Genomic DNA, 23,791 nt, shown 5'->3' on the forward strand with positions numbered 1-23,791 from the left:
GGAAAATTTGAGACCGATTTTCCTAACCTCATGCGTAGAGAAGCTGCTGGAGCACGTAATACAGACGAGATTAACGTGCTTCATGGAGAAAAACAACCTGCGGCCGCACGAAATGGTCGGTTTCCGACCACACTTGTGCACGCAGGACGTAATGCACCGACTAAAGCATTATATCATACACTCGCGGTCGAGAGACGTAAAAGGGATCCTGGGCCTAGACCTCACCAAGGCCTTCGACAATGTCAGGCACGAGGCTATCCTCGAAGGGCTCGAAGTGCTCGGAGTAGGGAGAGAACGTACAACTACATAAAAGACTTCTTATCGGGCAGAAAAGCCTGCATGATATTTCAAAATTTAGAATCTCCTACGATAGAGTTAAGAAGCAAAGGCACACCGCAGGGCTCAGTGCTCCCGCCTTTCCTATTCAACGTGGCAATGAGAGGCCTTCCGGGTAAACTTAACCAAATGAAGGGGCTAAATTTTAGCATGTATGCGGACGATATTAACCTCTGGATTAACCATGGGGGCGATGCGAGTAAGGAAGAAGGCCTGCAGGCAGCGACTGACATCATTGTCGATTACGCGGCAAAAAGGGGACTTTCGTGCTCCCCGCATAAATCTGAGTTGTTCGTTTATAACCCAAAGTACCTCGGCTGCAAGAATAGCGGGGAGTTTCATATTCAGGTGGGGGGATTGATTGATTGATTGAAAACATCTTTATTTATTCAGTATTCTCAGAACATGTGAGTGGGCCGCCTAGTCCGGTAGTCCATTGGCTGCTGCTGCTGCGCTGGCCCTCCCCACCAGCCAGTGCTGACGGTCAGGATCATCGCTGAGCAGAATAGCCATGCCAATAGCCGATAGCCGATGCCAAAAGTAGATCAGATCAGGATTCTGGGGATGGTCATTCAATCCCACGGCCATAACGGAGAGGTTCTGAAAAAATTAGAAAGTTAGCGATGCAAACCCTCGGGCTCTTGAGGAGCGTCGCCACTAAAGGAAGAGGCCTCAAGGAGAGAAATTTACTAAAACTAATCCAGGCATACGTAATAAGCAGAATCAGTTACGCCGCGGCCTACCTGGACATCAAGGAAGGCGAAAAAGAGAAGTTAGACCGCTTGATTCGAAGATGCGTTAAGAAGGCGCTAGGACTGCCCATGGGTACCTCGAGCGAACGACTGCTCGAACTCGGGGTGCATAACACGTGGGCAGAATTGGCGGAGGCAGTGCACGACCGAGACGAACATTGCTTTCGAAGCGGCTTCGAAAGAGATCGGACGTGTTTTCGCGGCGCTCCCGGTGCTCGCGCTAGCTTGGCTCGCGTCCGTGTTCCATCGGCCTGCAGCCTAACTCCGGGCTGCGAGGCCTAATTTTTTTCAGCACAGTCCAGTCTATCCCTACCTGCGGTGCTTCTCGGGCCCTCCTGCTGCGGTCGCGGACGGCGTCGCGACTTCCACTTGCGGGCCTGCGGACCCGCGGGCGGTATTTTTGCCCGCTTTTTGCGGAACTGGACTTTGTGTCTCGGCTGTGACGGTGGCCTTGCATCGGCCGCCCATACACTGCGGACACCTGCCGGTCTACTACCCGGTAGGTTCCTATCCTCCATCGCGCAGCGCAAGCTCTCCGACCTCGCCCGCGACCTACGCAGGTCGGCTTCGTCCCTTCGCCCGCTTTTCGCGGGCTTGGGACTTGCGCTTGCCTGGCCTCGCTGGGCCTAGCGTGGCTCCTCGACACAGCCCTGCCCTGTGTGGTGGCCGGGTAGGCGGTCCCCCGCGACCGCTCCCATGCCGACCACAAAGTCATCGCGACCTGCGTCGCCCTCCGGGGCGCCACACCAATCTGCGGCCACAACATCGCGGCCTGGTGCTTTGCCGAGCGAGGGCCGGGTGACTACCTCTGGCGCGGGTGCCACCGGGGCTCACCCGCTGTCGCCGGATTCCGGCTCCGGCCGCTGTTCGCCCGGGACCGCGGCCCGAACGCCGCTGTCGCCATTTTCGGATGGCGGCGATGCGGCCATTGTGGCACTTCAAGAGCCCCAATTGCGGTCGGCCAGTGATTCCCCACCGCAAGTTTCCACCGCGGCAGACCAACCTCCCGGTCCGCCCGCTGAGCCCGGGGCTTCCCCGGTCGGCGCCCACGCCGCTATCTTGGCGATTCCTGACGCGGGAACTGATCCGGCGCAGCCTTCATTCCCCGCGTACCCCGCCGTTGATGCGGCCGCACTTGGCGGTGGCCAACACGACAGCCCGCTTGCTGGGCCCGGTGCTTCCCCGGCCGGAGGATCGCGGGCGTCGGACTCCGGTGCGGATGTGCCCGGGCTCGTGGCGGCGGGCGAGACGGACGCCAGGGAGGGCTCGCCTCCTGTGGAGGGTCGCTCCGGCCACAAAGACTCATCGAGCCCCTCCCGCGGCTCGATCGCATCAAATCAATTCAGGAGCGTCTCATAAATTTTATGAGCGCTCCTGAACACAAGGTCGGGGTCCAAGCCCGAAATATATCACGCAGGTATTCGCGGACGTCGTGATTGCCTGCGCGGATTATCATGCGCTGGCATCAGATGCCCGAGGCCGCTGCGAAGTTCTCCGCGGCATGTAGGCGGCGGAGCGGCGGGAGAGTGCCGAACTGCGCTAGAGGGCGGCGACGGCGGAGGTCCGGCTACGGGCCTTTGTGCCGCCTGCGGTTGGCGACGCCAGCGGCCCAACCGACATTCGCCCAAATTGTCGGAACATCGCCACGGTCAGCGCAGACACCACCACTTGCGACGGCGCCAACATCGACAAATGGGCAAGTGGCGGGCCACATGGCCTTCATAACTGCGACGTCGCCAGAGGCGACCACACCAACTCAGGTCGTTCAGACAATTAAATCAAATATTAATCCCGAGGACGCGGGCATCGGGCCCGTAACTGTAAGAACAACACAGACCGGCGTTACGATAGTCGCGAAAGACCGCCAAACGATCGAAAACCTGCGCACAGCCATACGAAACAGCGCGGTAACAAATAACGCGATGAACATACGCATCCCCGAAAAACGTCGACCACACGTACGAATCTGGGGTGTAGATCCCGACGTTGCGGACGAAAATTTAATAACCAACATGATATCGAAAAATTCGGACTTGACCCTGCGACCTGCACGCGCCGATACAATTTTCGTGCCAGGGACGGCACGAAGACGCACATCGTTTCGGTGCCGCCCGACGCGTTCCGCAGAATAATACAAAAGGGACGAGTCACTATTGGGCGGTCCTCGGCGCAGGTGGCCGAGGACCTCCACGTTCCCATGTGCACATTCTGCGCCCAATACGGACAATCGCGGAGAAATTGTCGGGCGGCTTCGGACGAGTCGCGTGCGTGCTGCACAAAATGTGCAGGAAACCACATGGCGGCGGCGTGCACTCTAGCCGCATCGGACGCTGCGGTCGCGCGCGCGGTCTGCCACCGTGCCGGAAGACAATGCCAGCCGCACAGGACAGGAGATAAATCCTGCCCTATACTGCAGGAGAGAGTAGCTAGGATGCGGCAAAGGACAGATTATGCCGATACTTAAGGCACATAGTTTGAACGAGGGCGAGAGGGAGGCCGAGTTTCCTGATTTTCTCTACTTTCATCGCCGTTGCTGCAACACGCAACGGAAAAAAACATTTATTCACTCTGTCCCCGTTTTCTAGAGGAGAGCTGGTTTATACCATCCATTTCCAATACCTTCACACACAATTTCCTTCTCACTTTGGGCAAAGGAGTGCCCTCCGATTTCCATTTTTCTTTCTCTCCTTTCTTAAAATCAATTACAGCTCTCCTCGAAACCCTACATTGCACCCGGCCTTCCCTCTCGCCCCCAAACCACCTTAACCACGCACAGAGATGGCGCCTTTATCAAAAATTCCAAAGATCACTATTTTCATTTTTTAGATTAATTTTCACTATTGGATATGCGGCTTGTCATCCGGATTGTGTCGTTTCCCCTCGTTTTCTCTCGCCTCTTTTACAATTACATTTTTCCATCAACCAATAATTAACACCCTTTTCAAATTCTTATTCGGCTTTAAAATTTTAAAATGAATCCACAAATTTCTTTCTCAATTATTCAGGTCAATTTAGACCACTACAAAAACGCTACACCTGCATTAATAGATAGGCTAAAAGAGGCCGACATAGATTTTGCATTAATTTCAGATCCGTACACGAGGCGAAGCGACATATCGGGGATTCCATCAGATTGGTTAATTTTCAAGGCGCCATCCAACCCAAGAACCGCAATAATTGTTACAACAACACGCTACGACATCTTTTCATTGTTCACCTCATCAAATGTTACATCAATCAAATGCTCACAAACAACGGCATCATTTACAATAACATCAGCATATGCACCAGCATATGCACTTCAACACTCGACACTATACGACACACACTCATCTCAATGGAGGGGATTCCGGCGGTATTGGCAGGCGACTTCAACGCCAAGCATACCGCCTGGGGTCCGGAGCTGTGCGATGCCAGAGGAGGGGAGTTCCTCGGTTTCGCAATGAGCTCCGGCCTGGTCATTTTGAACGACCCTCAATCCCTTCCAACATACTCAACAAGTTATACTGACAGTTGGTTAGACCTAACATTAGCTTCACCCACACTTGTCAGGGCAGGATACACATGGACAGTAACAGACACCAGAACACTATCTGAACACAAACACTTTGAAATTCGGTTTGGCCAACCAACACACGCTAAACAACGCAGATTAACATATAGAGGCAGAACACGGTTACTAAATGCACTTTCTACATCCCACTTCATGGATGCCGTTGTTCGAGCAAATTTGAATTCTCAGGTGGCATTGGATTTAATAATTACTAAATTTCAATTCTTATTCGATCATTTTAGGAAAAGAAATTTAACAACAACTCGTCCGACTTCCCGATTTCAGATTAACAATTCGAATGAATGGTGGACGACCGGTCTGACTATCGAGCGTTCTAGGGTGCGCGCTATGAGAAGGCGCTATCAAAGATAATCGGAAATCCAAATTCGCAAATTTTACGGTGAAATTTATTACACCGAATTGGCAAAGTTTCGTTCCCAGGTATCGGAAGCCCGTAATTCGTACCTAAGAGAATTGGCCAGGCAATCAATCAAATCAGGCATATTCGGGCTACCGTATAAAATTGCTTTCAAAATACAATCAGCACCCATCGTTTTACCTTCTATCGAGAAACCGGACGGCTCAATGACATCTTCTGTGCTGGAAACAGCACAGACGCTGTTAGATAGTCAGGTTGCGTCGGATTCACCCCAAAATGATAGCGACGCCCACAGGGCGATGCGTGTCAAGGCTGCTTGCCCGTCCCTAGGTGGACCGGACGTCGTCCCATTCACACCTGGCGAGGTTGAAATGGCGGTGTCCCGAGTCAGGTTGGGAACGGCGTCTGGGTTGGACGGCATAACACCGCGCGTTGTACGCGAACTCTGGGGGCGTCATCCAAATTTCTACCTCTTTATTTTTAATGTGTCTCTGAAACTGGGTCATTTTCTAATGGCTTGGCGGAAGGAACGCATTATATTCCTGCCAAAGCCAGGTCGGCCTCCGGAGATCTTCACTTCTTATAGGCCAATTGTAATGAATTCGGCACTCGGCAAAGTGCTCGAGAGTTTACTGTATGGTCGTCTATACCACTTTCTATCGCGAACAAATTTGCTCCATCCTCACCAATTCGGCTTTACGCGACAGCGCGGAGCTGTTCAGGCTCTACACGCGCTCGTAACTAAATTAAGAGACATGCAGAATAGCGGCCTACACGCACTGCTTATCTCCATCGATTTCTGCGGCGCGTTCGACAGCGTGTGGCACCCTTTGGTCCTGAGTTCTCTCGGTGACTGGGGGTTCCCGAGAAATCTCTGCGCACTGCTCCGGTCATTTCTATCCGACCGAGAGGTGGTTTTCCGCTCCCATGCGGGAGACGCGGTCGCGCGTCCCACCTTAGGCAGCCCGCAGGGTTCTCCGTTGTCGCCGCTGCTTTGGAATATAGTGGTGCGCGGTTTACTCGACTTGCCGATGCCAGAGGGTGCAGGCGTATGCGGATGACGTCGTCATCCTTGTGCCTGCATATGGCCGCAAAGCACTGACGGAATTGGCAGAGAACGCACTCGGAAGAGTGGCAACATGGGCGGAGAAGGCGAGAGTGAACATTTCAAGGGAGAAGACGGTGTGCGTCCTTATTTCTCCCCCAAGGGGTGGAATGGGGCGCACATTACCTGTGGTACGCCTCGGCGGAGTGCGCTTGCAATTCAAGCCCTCCGTCAGGATACTAGGTGTCGTCTTCGAAAGGACTCTCTCCTTCATACCCCATGGTGACCTTCTCAAGGAGAAATCCGAGCTGCTTGCTGCGCGCCTCAGTGTTTTCATGCGCCTTAGCGGCACACCGGCACCGCAGCACAGAAGAGTATTATACCGACAGGTCGTTCTCCCGTCGCTCGCATATGCGTCCCATGTCTGTTGGACTGAAACTGCCCATTCAGGTATGCGTGCTCGGCTGCTTTCTGTGCAGCGTGCCCCGTTATTGGCGTTAACGGGAGCATATTCAACAACGAGCACAAGGGCGCTCCAAATTCTAATGCATGCGCCGCCGCTCGCATTGGATCTTGACAGGTTCAATGCAGAGTTTGCGCTGTTCATGCAGAGATTGGACGTCAATTTTAGACGACCTCATCGCACATCCGAAGTGGAGGCGCCTTTTGATGATTCGCTCGTGCACCCGGCTGAGGTTATTTCGTTTGCGCATGTTCGTCTGGACAGGGACGGCGCGGAGGCCGAGGCGTGGTCACCCGTCTACCATGTCTACACGGACGGCGCATACACCTCTGTCTCAGCCGGAGCGGCCTATGTCATATTGTCACCAGCGGGCCGAATAACATCTGTAGGCCGCTTCAGAGTTGAAGGAGCAACTGGTGCATGTGGCGTAGAGCAAATAGCGTTTGAGGAAGCCCTCCGCTATGTACAGAGTTTGCAGGGATCGACGGCTGTGCACGTGTACACAGACTCTCTGTCGATCCTTGCAACTCTAGCTGCACCTAAAACTTCAAACACCAATATTCACGAAATTAAACAGTTGCTTAAATCACTTATCATACGAAGGCCGATGAGACTATTTCATGTCTCTGCACATGCAGGAGTGCTTGGCAATGAACTCGCGGATATAGTTGCGTCGCGAGCACACAGATCGGGCCAGACCAGATTGGCTCTAGCTTCTAAAGCAGTGGTCCGTGCAGAATTCCGTCGAGTTGTTTCCGCGAGATGGGCCAATTGGTGGAGAGAAAACAACGAGGGCACGGGAATTTTCAATTTCATTCCTGATGCGAATAATCTCCCCATCTCGTTTCCACCTGCGAAATCAATTACACGACTCATCACAGGTCATGGCCGATTCCCCCATTATCTTCATCGTTTCGGCCTTTCATCCTCATCACACTGTCCATGCGGTGCCCAAGAGGGTACAGTCATTCGTTATCTCACCACATGTCCATTAACACTACAATACAGACAACACCTCATCCCACCTGCACCACCAGAACACAATCACATAATATGGAGAATTTGGCTAAACAGTAACAAGAATTGTGCGTGTTTAATAAGATTGGTTAACTTTATAAGTTCAACACTCCCAAATTACACAAGATAAAATTTCAAAAATCTACACTAAATAATTCAATCATTTTACATCATTCTGACCTTGGCTGAGGGCTCGTCGAGCCAAATGAGGTGGGCACGACATGTGCTCGCCCTCATGCCATTTTCAGATGGTGTAAATTCTTTATTTTTATTTGAATCTATGCTTTATTTTTACTTTATATTCATCATGTCAATTTTTGCCTTGTATAAATTGTAAATAGTGTAGATACAGTATACACTGTACATAGTGTAATTATCGCTGTTTTGCATAGCAATGTAAATAGTGTAGATACTGTACATATTTTACATAGTGTAAATATCGGTATTTTGCATAGCAAATTTTCCATGTTACCGTAATTGTAAATCTTCCTAAATTTCCTCTACTCTACATTCTGTCCACTTTATTCCGTTGCCTTTTCTCTGTGCTCTTTTCCTGCCTTTGTTCTGTTCCCCTCTTTTCTTGCCTTCCAGATTCCCAGTCCATTTCACTTCTCGGCGTCTTACAAGTTATTCGGTTTCCCTTGTCATAATAAACCATTATTATCCTTTTTTTTCTGTGTGTGTGCGTTTTCTTGTTAGTGTTATGTTGCTATGTGTATGTATGTATGTGTCCTTGGGCATATTTATTGTTTACTATCCTAAAAAAATTAAATAAACCAGCTCTGCGAGGTAAGCCCACCCTCTGTGCTTGTTGAGCCCTTAGGATGTAGTTGTGTTACCGTGCCCACTTTTTATTTTTTCAATTGGTTTAAGACTGATATAGCTTAGCTGGTGCAGGCTCTTTCTCATTCCGCTTTATTTTTGAATTTACTTTCCAACATTGCAAGACCAAGACGAGCAGGATAATTCTTGCGAAAGTAGGCCTCAACCCAGACAGAGGAGTTCAAAAAGAGTCACAATTAATAGTGAAATCAGGAATGACTTGGTAGTCCCCCTTTCCCTAGAAATATGCATCCAGAATTTAATGTCGAAAGAAGGGCCAAACGAGCCGAAGCTCTAGAGCGACGGTTCAAGAACATGGGAGCAAAAGAAGTAGTCTATGTTGATGCGGCAAGTGGCAGAAGTGCGGCGGTAGCTTCGGTAGTCGATGGCCGAGGGGCGCAGGTATCCGCGCAAGCCATCAGAGGCCGCAACACAGACTGCGGAGGAAGTTGCGATAGCGCTAGCTTGCGTAGGAACAGAAGCCAAGTTCATAATTAGCGACAGCAAAACTGCCATTCCAAATTTTGGGAAGGGGAGGATATCGCCGGAGGCGGCCAAAATCCTCACCCAAAGAACGATAAATAGGAAAATTCAGTTAATTTGGACACCCGCTCACGCTGCCGTCCATGGTAACGAGGCGGCTCACGAGCTAGCCCGAGCTCTCTACTTCCGGGTAGCCGTCGAGCCCCCCGAACACTAGGCATACGACGAGCGTCTGCAAAATTAGGGGGAAATCATCGACCATTATAAATTGGGACTAAGTAATAGAGAAGCTGTCGCGTGGAGGCGGCTACAAATTAATACGTTCATAAACCCGGCCTGGGCGTTTCACGCGCTACCAGACCTTAGGGATACCCTGCTGCGAAGCGCGGACCCTGCGATCCAGCACCGCACCGTCCATCCGGCGGAAGAGGCCGCAACAAGCCAAGGGCTACTAAAACCCCTTGATACTTTGAAAGTTACGCCAACGATTGAACTTTGCCGCCGCCGCGCGACCTCCTCGCCTCCTCCTCGCCCCTTGCTCGCCCCTTCGCTGAAGGCCGGCTCTCCGCCCGATTTCCTGAGCGACGATTGGTCTCCCTGCCGTTGCCCTTAGAAACGAACGCGCGTCCGGCGTTTTCCTTGTGTTTTCTTTTTCCTTCGCGCCATTTTTCTCCTAGTCTCGGCGAGCGAATATTGCGCGCTGTGCTTTTATTGCAGCGTGCAAGCTGTATGCCGTGCTGTTGCGCGTACAACTGCAGCAAGCGGCCTGAAGATGGTTATGCGGTATTCATGATATCTCAAGGCAAGCGTGACGGCTTGCGCACGAGTCAATGGATTCACAAGATTAGTCGAAAGACGTTTATTCCTAGAAACAACAGAGTTGTTTGCGACGTCGGGTGCCTTTCTCACTCCCCGTAATAACGCGTCACCTGAAGCTGCGTTTTTTATTCCTGCTTGCTCCTCAATATTTTTGCGGCGGCAGCATGTTCATTGTATAAAAATAAGGTTGTCCTCTGCAGCATGCTGAATATTCTGCGAGGCTCCAAGGCTCCATAATTTAACACGCTTCGACTTCTGTACAGTCAGAAACAGGGCGCTATAATCTGCTTTTTGCTGTCAGAAATAACTGGAAAATTACAGTCTCTCGATTGCATTTGTCGCGATTATGCTAGGATCCCTGGCCTCCTTCACTAAAAATCAAAATTCGGGCTTGTAGAGGAGCTAGCCTTTCCAGCTTGCACTTGTAGTGTGCGTCGGTTACTCGGGAGCAATGAATGCTGGCCCTGAAAAACTCTTTGGCAAGTAAACCCGAGGTATTGCGGGTAATCTGCACTAGTTAGGTCGTATGGCATTTATTTTTTCAATTCTTGAATGTGTCTTGACATGCTTCGATGCACGCGTGGGTTAAACAATATGCGTTCGTTTTATCAGGGATACGGCCAATGTGCAGGAGGTGTTCATATGATCACACACGCTTCACTTTGACCATGACTACTAGGCGTTGGCAGGTTACCTTCGCTTTGAATGCTGGAGCTCTAAAAGCGCGATTCCGCGTATTCATTTATTGCGAGAAAAGTTATCCCATCGATGTCAAATCAGCCGGAGTCATTGCATCAATTTTCTGTATTTACGAAACTTAAACAATCAATAATGATTATAGTTATTATGTAAAAATAGGGGAACATTTTGCGAGCAACAATTCTTAACACTGTAACATATTACTGATTTCAATTGTATGCAAGAAGATTTTTTTTTCACCTAGCCTGAGTAATTATCTCATCGCTCTATGTTCTAGCTACATTTCACTGAAGACCAGTTTGAGCCGTCAATATTATACGAACTCGAAAAAAAAAAACAGGCCAAACGCAGTTCCATCAATTTTCTTTCACCGACCTGTCCTGAATTAAAAGAAGCCTCCTCGACAGACATGAACCTCGCGCTGATAGTAGTCAGTTATTTCTGTGGCTTGGTCTTTTCCCACCTCCATTTATGAGAAAACAAGAAAGTATAAGAATTAAAAGTCAATGTATAGTTGTCTCGTCAGATATTATGAGATAATAGAGATATGACTGACAACGTAAGTCAATGAATATTGAAGTATATCAATGGGTCATGGGACGGCATCAGATTAAATAGTGATGGTCATGAATAGTGATAGGTAATGATGGTGACTGTTACGGATAATAATAGTAAATTATAGTAATAGGTCCGGATAGGGAGGTGATAGTGTTCGTTGCGGATAGTGACAGTTACGATAGGTCTCTGGCATTAGTAGATATAGTGATAGATAGGGTAGCGATAGTTATTGAATTGGCAGTTATATTCTTTCTCATTTCCGCACGTTGAAGACCTATGTGCACCTTGTAATTTTTTTATTTGATTGTTGCGTTCAATGAAATCAAGCTCTTTTACACAGCGCATGAGACCACAGCATGCTTGCCCCAGAACTTCAGTGTATCTGCAATAGGGCCCACCACTTCTCCCAGTGTACCCTGCTGTCTTTTAACCACACGCGAAGTCAGTGAGGGGCCGCGTACTCATAAAATTATTTAATTCCTCCATCAGCATCATATCAAGATTGCCGTGGCAAACCTGTTCCTTGCCTCGAAGCAGCAAGGAACAGCTCAAAATTTGGTTTTATACAAAATTAACTAATGAACGCAGATTATCGCGGATCGCTAACTAGCACAGTGCCATTACACTTGGCCTAAGCTTTCCAACGGTATACGGTTCGATGTTGTAGCTAAAATTTAGATTTTAATTGCAATTTACTAAATATCAATTAATTTGGCCCAGTAATTGATCGAAACACATGTACAATTACCAATAATCCAATCTCATGGTTGATCACGTGACATATACTATGCTTACAGAGATAGCTTGACAGTAGCGAAATAGACTTAGTCCTGCTTTAGCCTTCTCTAATCTTGAAGTTCAAAACACCAGCCTGGATCATTTTCCGAAGTTTTACCGCGGTGACAGATTTCACGCTCTAAAAAAAACAAACACAAAGTCAGAGGCAGTACTAGATTAAGTGCACAAAGTAAAACCTTATCATGAGACTTAAAAAGTGTCTGTAGCACAGAACTCGCCTGAAAGCTTTGTTTATCAGTATTCCCCATTCAAACAGTTCTAAGAAGAAACCAATCAATTCATGAACTTTACTTTCGGCATTCTCAATGCTTTTCTCGCAATTTTTCAAAACTTTTGTGCACTCCTGGAGCGCAGACCTGGCCCAAAAGCTCGCGCTTCACTCACTGCTGCGGCCGGCCGGCGGGCGTCAAGGGGAAAAAACGTGTCGTGCGCAGCGCTCGCCGCCGCCGCGCGAGGAGAATCGAGGAGGAAAGCGCGGCGCGGAGGAGAGTGTCGCTACTTTCAAATTATCAAGGGAATTTAAGGGCTACTTGCCAGCCTCTAATCCGCGGGCACGCGACTCCCCGTATTCGATGGAATTAAAAGTTGTACAACCAACCAACGCCTCTTCGTTTCGCCTCCATCGAAACGCAGTCGCCGTGGTCGGGTTCGAACCTGGGAACTTCGGGCAGTAGTCGGGCGTTACCACTGCTGCACCCTGGCGGGGCGAAGGCGAAAACTCGAGTGTCGCAACATTTTGTACGCAACTGGCACTAATTACAATTATTAATGGGTCAATTAGATCATTACCTAATTACCTATATAATGAAATAGGTGGTAATTGATTATTACTTACATAAATAATTATTATTCAATCAATTATTTATTATTTGATTAGTCATTAATTAGTGATTTATCATTCCTTCCCAAGTAGCACGCCGTCAATGGACCGCCTTCAGCCCAATATTGGGGGAAATCGGCCCCAATATTGGGACCAATAATGGTGTTTCATTGGGGCGCTACCCGTGCGAAACTGCTTTCCAAGAATGGCCACCAACGGCAGACTACGTTATTTTTTGGCATGCAGCGTCACGCAACGGCTGCCCAATACCACGGCCGCTCGATGGAAGCGCACTAGGTGCGCCCTGCTACGTCGCCCGAAACCGGCAGGAGGCGCCTATTTCGCGTCGCCACCGCCGCGGCGCCACCGTTCGGGGACAGCCGCGCGCGGAGAGCTGCGCCTGGCTGCGCTTTCAGGGAGGCGTCGGCGTGGTAGAAGTTTTTTATTTTAAGGATATAAAAGCTCCGCTTCACACAATTTGGCGACACGAATTAGTATATACTGTCATGTCTAGTGTGACCATGTCAGCACATAGCGCTTACTCAGCAACGATGTATACTGGAGTGTACCCCGAAAAACAACGTGATGGAAGGTCAAGGCCGCTCGATTGGAGAGCTCGCTTTACTGTGATGTTGCATTCGGATCAAGTTGTTTGTCACACGAAAATGTCACCCGGCTGTGATCAATTCGAAGCTGTTCAGCTGCCATGGTAGCCTCATGCATAACCACTTAATTAACTATGTCGCGAATTCCGTGTCATTTTTATACCATTTACTCATTCCTGCATACAGCTTTTATACACAAATTGATATCAACCTGTTCTAAGCTGACCGCGCTATTCAATAAAAATATATTGTCCTACTGTGAGCAACCTCTGTGAAAATGCGACATGTAATCCACCTTTCTATCTCATTCTGACAAATGTTACGTTTGAAATATGAAGATGTTTATTAGGTTAAACCTACATGATAACCTGGATTCTTCGACGCAGTTGGAGACCTTAAACATTTACGCCGGAAGGCTATCCGTCATGGCTTCCCGCATTTTGCATGGCCGAACTAAGCGCGCTTCATAGAGCCGGTCTACATCAAGGTGCTATGTATATGCGCCGAAAGTTTTTATTACTATCTTTATTGGGAGATACGTGGGGTCTCCCCGGGCCCGCTTCCTCGGCTGTGGGTCGCTTTAGTAGCACCTCCCCCTTTTATTTAATAACTTTCAACCAAGAACTTTTGTCTCATTGACCTATTCATTTATTTTTCGAATTGCGGAACTTTCCCTCCGAGCGATACATTAGTGGTGCGGGCAGAGCTGACTTTGGACTCCATCTTACCTCATGTCCTTTGTAGCAAATTCAATGTCAGCTGATAGGGCATTATGCTTCAGCATCTGGACTTTTTAACCTCAGCGCCGATTTCATTTCAAAGGAAGCGAATGCATTTCCACTCTTCGCTACTGCCTTTGTCTGAAGCGAGCCCAGGAGATAAAATTTGAGAGCCTCTTAGATGCTCGTAAGCGGAGGACGGCGGAAGCCCTTGTCCTATCATTTGCCTCTCATTGTTTGCCCCAGTTTGTCATTTCAAGTCATCGTTTGATATATTGTTCGTTTCGCAGTCATGATGAGTCTGCCTGCGTAGTCATTGAAGCCCCTACCACTCATAACTAAGCAGGTTACTCATTTGGAATCAGCAGTGGTCATTACATGTCATCCTTTCACATATTGGTCATTTCGTAGTCATTAGCAGTAATGATGAGTCATGCCCAGCTATTATAGTGATTACCACACATCGCTGAGCACATGCACTCTTTTCTAATCAATTGCGGCCATTACATGTCATAGTTTGATACACTGGTCATAACAAATCATTTTAGTCATTATTAATCATTATTAGTTATTAGCATTAGTCATTACCTATACCAATTGCGGCCATTACATGTCATAGTTTGATACACTGGTCATAACAAATCATTTTAGTGATTATTAATCATTATTAGTTATTAGCATTAGTAATTACCTATATCAATGTCTATTTATAACTATTATTGATTACCTATCACCATCAATCACTTTCATTTTTAATCTCCGTCCTTGCACGTCCGATTACAGCCACAGCTTCTGCGCAGAGTTTCGCTCCATGAGCTAGAACAGCTTTCGGCTTAAAAAACAAACACAACGTTAACGTGCTTGCACCCGCGCACACAAAAAAGTTCGCGGTTGCCACGCAGACACGAGGCGAACGCGTCCAGAAAGGAAGCAAACCGCGCGCTCAGAGCCGGAGACCCCGGCGGCGACGCGTCCCCGAACAGTGGCGAACTCAGCAGAAATAGCTGGCGCAACTGTAAACTCTCCAAAGATGCTCTTGCCCATTGATGGTGGCGCGACGCAGCAGGCTGCACCCAGTGCGCTTTCATCAAGCGGCCGTGCCAATACCTTCCACCCAAGCATACCCACTGGCTCCTATGGAACCTACATTCAGCCACTCTCACTGGCTATCCAATGGTTAAAACCAAGCTTACTCATTGACTTTTAATAAGTGCTATCCAGCTAGGCTCATCGGCTGACCAACATCGCCCACCCAAGCTTGTCCACAGGCTTTGCGTAATTGGCACCCAGGCAATCCCAGTAGTGTTTAATGTTTTTTTGTGAATATTTATTTTATTTGATGGGTGTTACGGCGCAGAGGTAGCTAAGGCCATCATGCGCCAAACACAGGGTTGAGTTTGTTTTTGTACAGGTATTTTGCACGCAGCTAATAATATATATACAGCATGCTGAAAGTGTACATGCATTCACACAAAAAAGCCAGAATTGTTCGTTTCATGGATATTTATTAGGTGCGCATGTGGTACATAGTGAAAAACTATAGGCAGAATTCTGTCAGACTACCAGGACTTCACTTCTGGTTAGGTCCTTTGATAAGGTGTCGGCAGATCCCGGGTTGTAGGAAGACGACGCGTTAAAGGCAGCTTCAGGTGTCTGCCAAGCCAGTATCTCTAGCCATGCGCCTTTTGCTCTCGGTTATAGGGACCGGACAGCTGAACGGGTGGCGCCGCCTCTCGGCGCAGCGCTCATTGCTGGCATGCGCCGGCCCGAGCCGGCGCATTGGAGCGCGCTGTTTGTCGTTGGTTTGTGTGGAAATTAGAAATCCTAACGTTTAGATGATGCTGTACGTGAATATATCCTCAGGAGAACAGAACGTTTGTCTAGTTGTCTGAAAATGTCTGGTGAAACGAAGTATGGCCAAACAAGGCTGGCGAAACATGGTAAGTTGTTGGCTGCACTGGCAGCTACGCGAATTCGTAGGACGCTTTTAAGTCGATTCATTTCTACGGGTTTCCACACAAGCATGAGAGGCGGGTGACCTAAGTACGCTTCTTTGAAAGACAGAGGCACGCATCTACGTATTTGGTTACTGTGTGGTCGCGGAAAGTGCCGGATGTTTTAAATCCTTCCCTAAGAGTGACGGCACAAGACTGCCAGAGACGAAGTCGCGCTCCTTCATCTCTAGTCCCTTTATTGACAATTGGAAATCGAAGGAACCCGGCCGCGTAGATTGCAACGCTAGCATTTCGCCGCCTGTGGAGAAGAAAACCCCAGCACGGAAAAGGAAAAGGCAGTCACCATCGTCTTTCGCGCCGCGTTACCATCTTCAGTGATGGGCAGATGCAATGTTTGTGCAGCTGCTTTCGCTGACATAGTTATAGAGAATTATTTTTTCTGTTAAGAGAAAGAGCAGATAGGAGACATGAATAATTCCTATTACCATGATCTTGTCCTTTTTCCTCTCTCCGTTTGTCAACCAATGAAAATGCTCTGAGAGCTCTGCTTTGATATTCTTAAAATTTATTTGTGGCATATCCGAACGAGAAATATACACATTTTAATTATTGGAAATGCGCATGAACATAGCTTTTTTTTTTAATTTCTAAGGCACGCAGATTGCCGTTTAGAGTGTTAATAGGTTCCGCACATATTTCTTCTCAAGTAGAAAATATTTCTTTTTTTTTTAATTCGCGTTCACGTTGTACTTGGCACAGGTTTATGCATTTTCTCAGCAGCGCCTATTTCCTGGCTCGCCTAAATACAGTGTTTCTCATTAGCATTTTAGTGAATGCGAGATTTCCTGATTATGGTGCAGTAAGACAAAACCGTTTTACCTCTGAGAAATTTCTTATATGGCAAATTCTGTAAACAGGTATAGCGGCAGTCCGGCAAGCTGCTGTGACAAGGTATGTAAAAGGAATGGCTTTCAGTTATCCGGAATCCTTGATGTGCAAATAGAAAACTAACTATATGGTCGTATCCCCTCACGCTCATCAGGTGTCGCGGTCAGGTATACCCCGAAAGTTCGTGGTACGCTGAGAAAGTAGAACACCTTAGCGAACGAGCCATCATAGGGATTCCTTCAACAATATAACGTCTTTGTAGTTGTCATTGGCGTATCTTACAACACATCACACTGTCCTATTTTTTTAAGATTGTATTTAACAGCTTGGCAGTATTGAACTACTGCCTTGAAATGCTCAAAGCAGCTGCGGTCAATCGCATTGAACGTCCTGCGCTGGAAGAACGCCTAAATAAGCAAAAGCCAAATACTCCCAAGACCTCTGTTTCCTCGCAGGTGCGCGAAAAAATAGGGCCGCTCATTGCAGAGAAATCTTTTTCTTTTCGCGACCTCCGCAGCATGTCGATAGAAACGTATTTATAGCATAACATTTTCTAAGTCATCTGCAGCAGCTCCGACCTGTTCAAAGTTAAAGTTAAATTGGTTCACAGGAAGGGAAAGGCGCAATAACTGTCACACCCGAACCGCGCCGTAAGGGAAGGGAAGAAGGTGGGAATGAAAGTGGAAAGAGAGAAAGAGGAGCCATAGTGGAGGGCTACGGAGTAATTTCGACCACCTGGGGATCCGGCCTGTTCAATCAGAGCATTGTCGTATATGTAAAAATGATGCTTAAATGCTATTACTCATTTCGCTTATATTAGGATTACGTTTGATAGTATAAGGCCAGGTTCAGCGACCTATTGTAGCGTAATTTTGCAGGAAGTCCTGGAAGTATGTTTGTTTGCTTTTCCTAACATAAAGATAATCCTACTTTTGCCTCTCTTGTTTGTTTCTCCCTTTCCAGCTTTCGTTGGAAGCTTGAAGGCGGAATGTCATCTGCTATAACACTATTCTGAATCATTCGAGCCTATTACCAAAAAAAGACAGGTGCAGCATCTTTTTCATTTTACATGAACGCTGAGCATTACAACTACACTACACGGCTCGGCGGTGTTTGATCTTCAGGCGGGTTTCAACAAGAACACAAATGAGACGAACGCGCAGTGCAGGCGCAGAACCCGTTTCCGAAGTCGTCTCCAAGCACCTAACGAAGGCGTTTCTAGCGCATGGTGAAATCGCTCGCGCGGAGTTTTCGAGTTATAACAGAAGTAACATGCACCGAGCGCTTTCACAAACACACATAAAAAAAAAAAAAACACGCATGCACGCCCTGGTGAGGAAGGCCCTTTCCTTTTTCTAGATTTTCTGGTAGAAAAATACTCCTTGCGATTACTCAAAGTAGCTCAAAGCCGCACTGCAAAACGACGGGTAGAGAAATGCTCTAGTACGCCACTCAGAACGGAAACGACTGCACCGCTCAGCTGCCTCGGCACTCCGCCGCGGGCGGCGCTTTTCTGCCAAGGCGACGGTGACGCCATACAACAGGCGCCCGGTCGCGTATTGACAAACCATATCCCGTAGGAGCACTCGAGCAGACGACGCTCTGACGCACAAGCACGTGACACGACGTCACTTCCTTTAAGTTGTTTTTTGCTTGTTTTTATTTTTTTTATGCCAAAGGAAGATGGCGGCGCACACGCTCGCGCCGTTGCTTCGCCGACGCTGGCATTGGGGCGTTGGTTAACCAGACAAACGCGTATCCTTCTACCATGGCTTAGTGGTAGTGCCTGTGGCTTATGGGGTGCTGCGGCCGCAGTTTTGAGGCTTTATAAATGCAGTGGCCCAAGCCGTGCCATTTGGATGCTGGATACTGTGATGTTTGCAGTTCGAAACAAGTGTCTTGGCCGTCATCTCGAAGTCTGGTGTTTGACTCTGACAGCAAGCGATTTTGTGAAGCCACGACTGCTGAACTTTTGCTGCCTAAACATGCTGGATGCCGACTGTGCTGGTGCTGGATGTGCAAGTGTGTCGATTCCAAGAAAGCTGCGCAGCGCCGTTGGAGCTCGCCTTATGCCTTGGAGCCACTGATCGTTGAAAGTGCCTTGGTTAGTAGCACTGCAATATTTAGATAAGTACCGCTGGAATATGGGGGGTAAAAAGGGGGGGAAAAAAGAGATAAAAAAAAAACTTGGTTACGTGGTGTATTTGTGCAACATTTGCTGTGATGCTGCATCGCTGCTCGGGGGTCTTCGCTAAGGATGCTAAAGCTACTGGCCTACCCAAGGGCTAATGCAGACTACTATCGATGCTAAATTACATCTCAAAGGCCGTCTCTCATTTTATGCTACCTTGTGAGCAGCTGTTTTCACTCAGGATTGTTTTTTTTTTCTTTCTTTTTCCAGTTTCCGGCATTTAAATACGGAAATGTTTCATATGGCAACATGCTGGAACAGCGAAGCCAGTTTTCTGAAATTAGCGGTAATAATCCTTGAAATGAAAACATGCTCTCGTTTTGTGAACGCACGCATGATTACGGCGCCCTGGTCATAGCGGCAACCGCCCTTTTCTGAAGCCCATGCATAATCTGGCGACGTCAAACTATTGATTCTGAAAGTAGTGGGATATTAGGTGAACTCGATAACCAAGTACTCACGCTTCTGTGGCTAAAAACAGCGCTGACACGAGACGAAGCAGAGGGGACACGACGCTGTTTCGTCTGCTTCGTCTCGTGTTAGCGCTGTTTTTAGCCACAGATCATGCACCAACCAGCCAGAATTTCCACCCTCTTAAAGTACTCACGCTTGTTTGAGAGCACTGTGTTGAATAGGCATTTGTTGAGCGCAATAGCTAACTTAACTGCACCTGTTAAGCAGAGGCAGTGGCATAGCATGCTGTGTAATTTGTTTTTTGTAACTCTTTATGTATGTGATTGGTATTCTGCTCAAGTGTCATGGCAAGAAGAAACAACAGTGTTTATTTTTGAAGTTGTGGGCACCCCATAACATGCTTACGCAGAATGGTGCAGTTCAATATTGAGTCAAATAATTATTAAGTGCTGGTTTTCACAACAACTGTTTATTCCTTGTATACATCTCAAAAACTATCTTACAGCCGCTTCAAAAGCTTCTGAATTAGGTGACATGTTGTACATGCACCATTATGCCTACCAATCTTTTTGAAGAAGGAATCATTGCTACAAAATTAAAGGATTAAGCTCACAAATTATAGCAACACTTGAAGAGGGGAGAACCACAGTATTTTGACATCACTCCCTTATGGTTTGCACACTGGTCAGCTAGCAATCCAACATTTCAAAGAAACGCTTGTTAATGTCATCATCATGTGCCACAAGTGTGTTTATAGTAAATTAGGTACTACAAGGACTTGTGGCTATAGTAAATTAGGTACTACAAGGCTACCCCGATGAAAGTCGTCTAGGAGAGAGTATGAAACAACCAGTTTTAGGCATTTAAATTTGAGGGACCTGAGTTCGATCCCAGCCATAGTGACCATGTTTTGATAGAGAAAAATGTAAGGCACCCATTTACTGTGTGATGTCAGTGCATGTTAAAAAAAAATCATTGGTCAAAAATGAGCCGGAGACCTACACTACAGAATCCTGCAAAGCCTAAGTCAATTTGGGACACTATACTAAACAAAACTAAAATACACTTCTAAATTTAGGTAAAAGAATGCCTTTGCTGTTTAGTAAATGCACGGCAAGCAATACATTGTAAACCATTTATGCAGAAGCAGTTTGTTTTACTGCAAATGCCTTCAACTTTTCGGCAGGAAAAAGTGGCAGATGTGACTTCAGTTCTACAAATGACACTGGGCAGCCATGCAGCCATCAAAGAACCTACTTTGAATTGCAAATAGCCACATTTGTGTTTGCAAGGAGGCCCAAAGCACAATGAATAAGCAAGATAGCGATGAAAATAATTCAACGAAAAGAAAGGTGGAGAGTTCAGCCAGCAGCAATATGACCCTAGCGTGCTGCTCCACACTAGAGAAGGGAGAAAAGGGAAATAAAAGGAGAATGAGGATACAAATGGTTGATGACAATGTTGTAGTGCAGTGAATTGGTTCGAGTTATAGAGAAGACCACGCGCACAGTGGATTGCACTTGTCTCGCATAGTCTACATATAACACATGAAGTGCATATTCTCCACATTCACCAGTTGTCATTGCACACACTTTCACTCTCATATTCTGGTCCAAATGCATACACAGGCTCGCCACGCACTGATTCTGAAAAAGCTCAAACTAGACAGAAACATGATTGATCGCACTGTAAGCAGCTGTATAGCATGCGAAGCACAACACTAACAATTTGTGGTGTGTCACATATGGAATGGTTTGACTGTTAAATTGGCAGGGTACCATGCCATCAACTAATGTCTAAAAGCTGAGATGATGGCTTTGGTTGGAAGTAATCTAAGCCCTTGGCGATGCAAGTACACAAACGTAATCCAAATGCATTGTTCTTGAATGGCTGCTTTCCAAATTGTTGATATTCAAATTAAAGTAGTGTGGTGCTGTATGTTTTTCTGAAAAAAATCTTGCTGTGCAGCTAACTTCATTGCAACATCTGATTGAAGCTGGAACACCTGCAGCAGTACCACACAGCAAGACAAAAGTGTCCACGCAGATTGCAGAACTTTTGTAGACATGGAAAATAATAAAGTATGATTCATACTTATGAAACCTTTGCCCTTGTCTTCATTTTGATAGTGCGGTCCTAGGCAGCTGCTGCACCAAGATTTTCATAGGTCAACAGGCCCACCAGAACCAATGCACCCAACCGACCTTCTGCAGGGAGACCCAGCCGCTACCGATTCCAGTGGCTATGGGGAATGCGTTTATAAACCAGTACTACTGGAACTAGTAGGATCCCCGCAAGAAACCAGTAGGAAATTTTTACCTTGGATAAACAATTATCTTCTTTGGCACTTTTCAGCAATTGCTCTGATCCCTAAAAAGATGTTGGCTACATATCTACAGAATATCATTTAATATCTCATCAAGAGATGTGTGGGCATATGTGGGTATTGGGTACATGTCCACTTTCTACTCTCTTCAACGTGGACATTATAATGTATACTATAATGATATATTATTAACATTTGCGGCAGATATTCACTAGATGTTCACTCAGTATAAGTTCTTTGGCTAAGATTTTTTTTTCTGTAAACTGATTTTACGAACGTTTACAAGGGAAAGTTATCAGATTGACGGCATGTGACTAGCACTTTGTGTCATCATTTCTACAATTAGTCATTTAGCTTCGAGGTGATGACTTCCTTCAAAAGCCTCTTCTCTCGCGCTTGCCAGCTAACTGCATTGGTCTGCATGGAAACTATCGCCTAATATATTGCGCTCGTGTACTTTCGACTCCAGTGTATAAGCGAGAAATGTAGCTCCACTTTTTGTTAAATTGACTGAAATTCAACCCACATATAGCACTAGCCGAGTATAAATTATTTGACAATGATTGAAATATACTGCTATGAGCAATACTGGCTGATCGGCAAAGTACGTATCTTTCTCCATCCTTTTGAACCTTTTGCACAATCCAAGACTTGTTGGTTTCGACGCTGTAGGCTTCCAGCCATTCGTTGACGGCTGCCTCGTTTGTCAGGTTCGCGCGATACACTGATCCGAGCCCTTTTGACGCGAGCTCATCTTTTACGAGCTCGAGTGGCTCTGCAGGAGCTCGTCCATCATCTCTAGTTATCCGCAATTGACACACAAGTTCGCCAAGCACAAAATCACCCTGGTTAGCGCAGCGCGCAACGGATGAGCCAAGTGCACGTGCGTACAACCCAGAAGCACCGGACGAAATGCGTGGAGCTATGCGGATGGGGAGAAGTGCAAACTTCGGGGTGTAGCCGAGCCGAGCGACGATTCCAGAAAATACCAGAACAAGAACAGCCGCGCAAGTGACCACTGGACTGAAATTTACGTAACACGTGACCGGTAACCGACCGACGTTTACAGAACACCAGAGCAAAAAGCCCGCGCAGTGGTCACTGGACCGAAATTAACGTGATCGCGTGACCGAACTTTTAGCCGACGGCGATTCGCGTTATTTTTACCTGAACTTCAGCCGACAGCCGTGCGAAAATACGGGCGCTGCGCGAAAACGACACCGAAACATGAGTACCTTTGACAAACACCAGCGGGAAAAGAACGTAAATGCGAGCCCTGCATGAAACGAAACTGAAACCATGAGTAGTCTCGTCACAAGGCGCTAGGGAAAAACAGCGTCGTTGCTACTCACGGAAGTGACGTTGTGTCACGTGCTTGCGCGTCAGAGCGTCGTCTGCTCGAGTGCTCCTACGGGATATGGTTTGTCAATACGCCGCCCGGTCCCTATAAGGACAGCATCTTTCAGCAGCCCTTGCCGATGTATGCTCGAGCAGCTTGCATGTCACCATCTTCCTTTCGTACAAACATATGCAAGCGAAGACAAAAATAATAGACAATATTATGCATAATTGTTTTTTAAGTACAGCTTGGGCAAACTGTTCATGAGCAATAAAATTTTCCACTGCTACAAAATAGCTTGTCCAAGTCAGTGTGCTGAAATCGGAATTCATGAAAAATGCATATTTTCTGTTTCGTGGAATAGAGTTAAAGCAAAAGCTTTTCTTACTCTTACATAAACAACAGATAATCACATTCCTAATTATCAGGTGCTAGTGACTGACAAGATGATTAATTTCCAGTTAATACGCCACACTGTATAAAAATGGATACCATACCGGTCGTCCAGCACAACCTTTCATGCAGCGTCAACCGAAGCAGCCAAAGAGGAAATTCGTACGCAAAGGTCCGTCCTAGTAAGCCCGAGTCTTTCCTCCTGCAGGGAAGTGTAGCAACATGGGAGGCAAATAAAGCAACAAAGGCTCCAAAAAACCCACTCCGTTACGAATATATATCTTAAAATAAAGGGTCAGTGGTACTCGCACTGAGCTGCAAAGTGTTCCACGAGACGGGACGAGGCATGTCCTGGTTCTACTGTTTATTCTCCGAGTGCGAACGCCGAACGGAGCTGCAGTAGACGACCCGCGAGGC

General features: G+C 47.3%; 1 long non-coding RNA gene across 1 annotated transcript; it reads right to left on the reverse strand.

The window, feature by feature from the left end:
* Positions 1 to 732: 732 nt before the first annotated feature.
* On the reverse strand, positions 733 to 23,791 carry LOC146209747 (uncharacterized). The gene is made up of 3 exons (XR_014703469.1): positions 23,638 to 23,791; positions 23,479 to 23,576; positions 733 to 936 (listed from the first exon to the last, which is right to left on the reverse strand). It is a non-coding gene; the product is annotated as an uncharacterized LOC146209747 (long non-coding RNA).

This window comes from Amblyomma maculatum, chromosome 1, assembly GCF_055883805.1.
Source record: "Amblyomma maculatum isolate TAMU_Amacu chromosome 1, ASM5588380v1, whole genome shotgun sequence".
Classification (NCBI taxonomy): Eukaryota; Metazoa; Arthropoda; class Arachnida; order Ixodida; family Ixodidae; genus Amblyomma; species Amblyomma maculatum.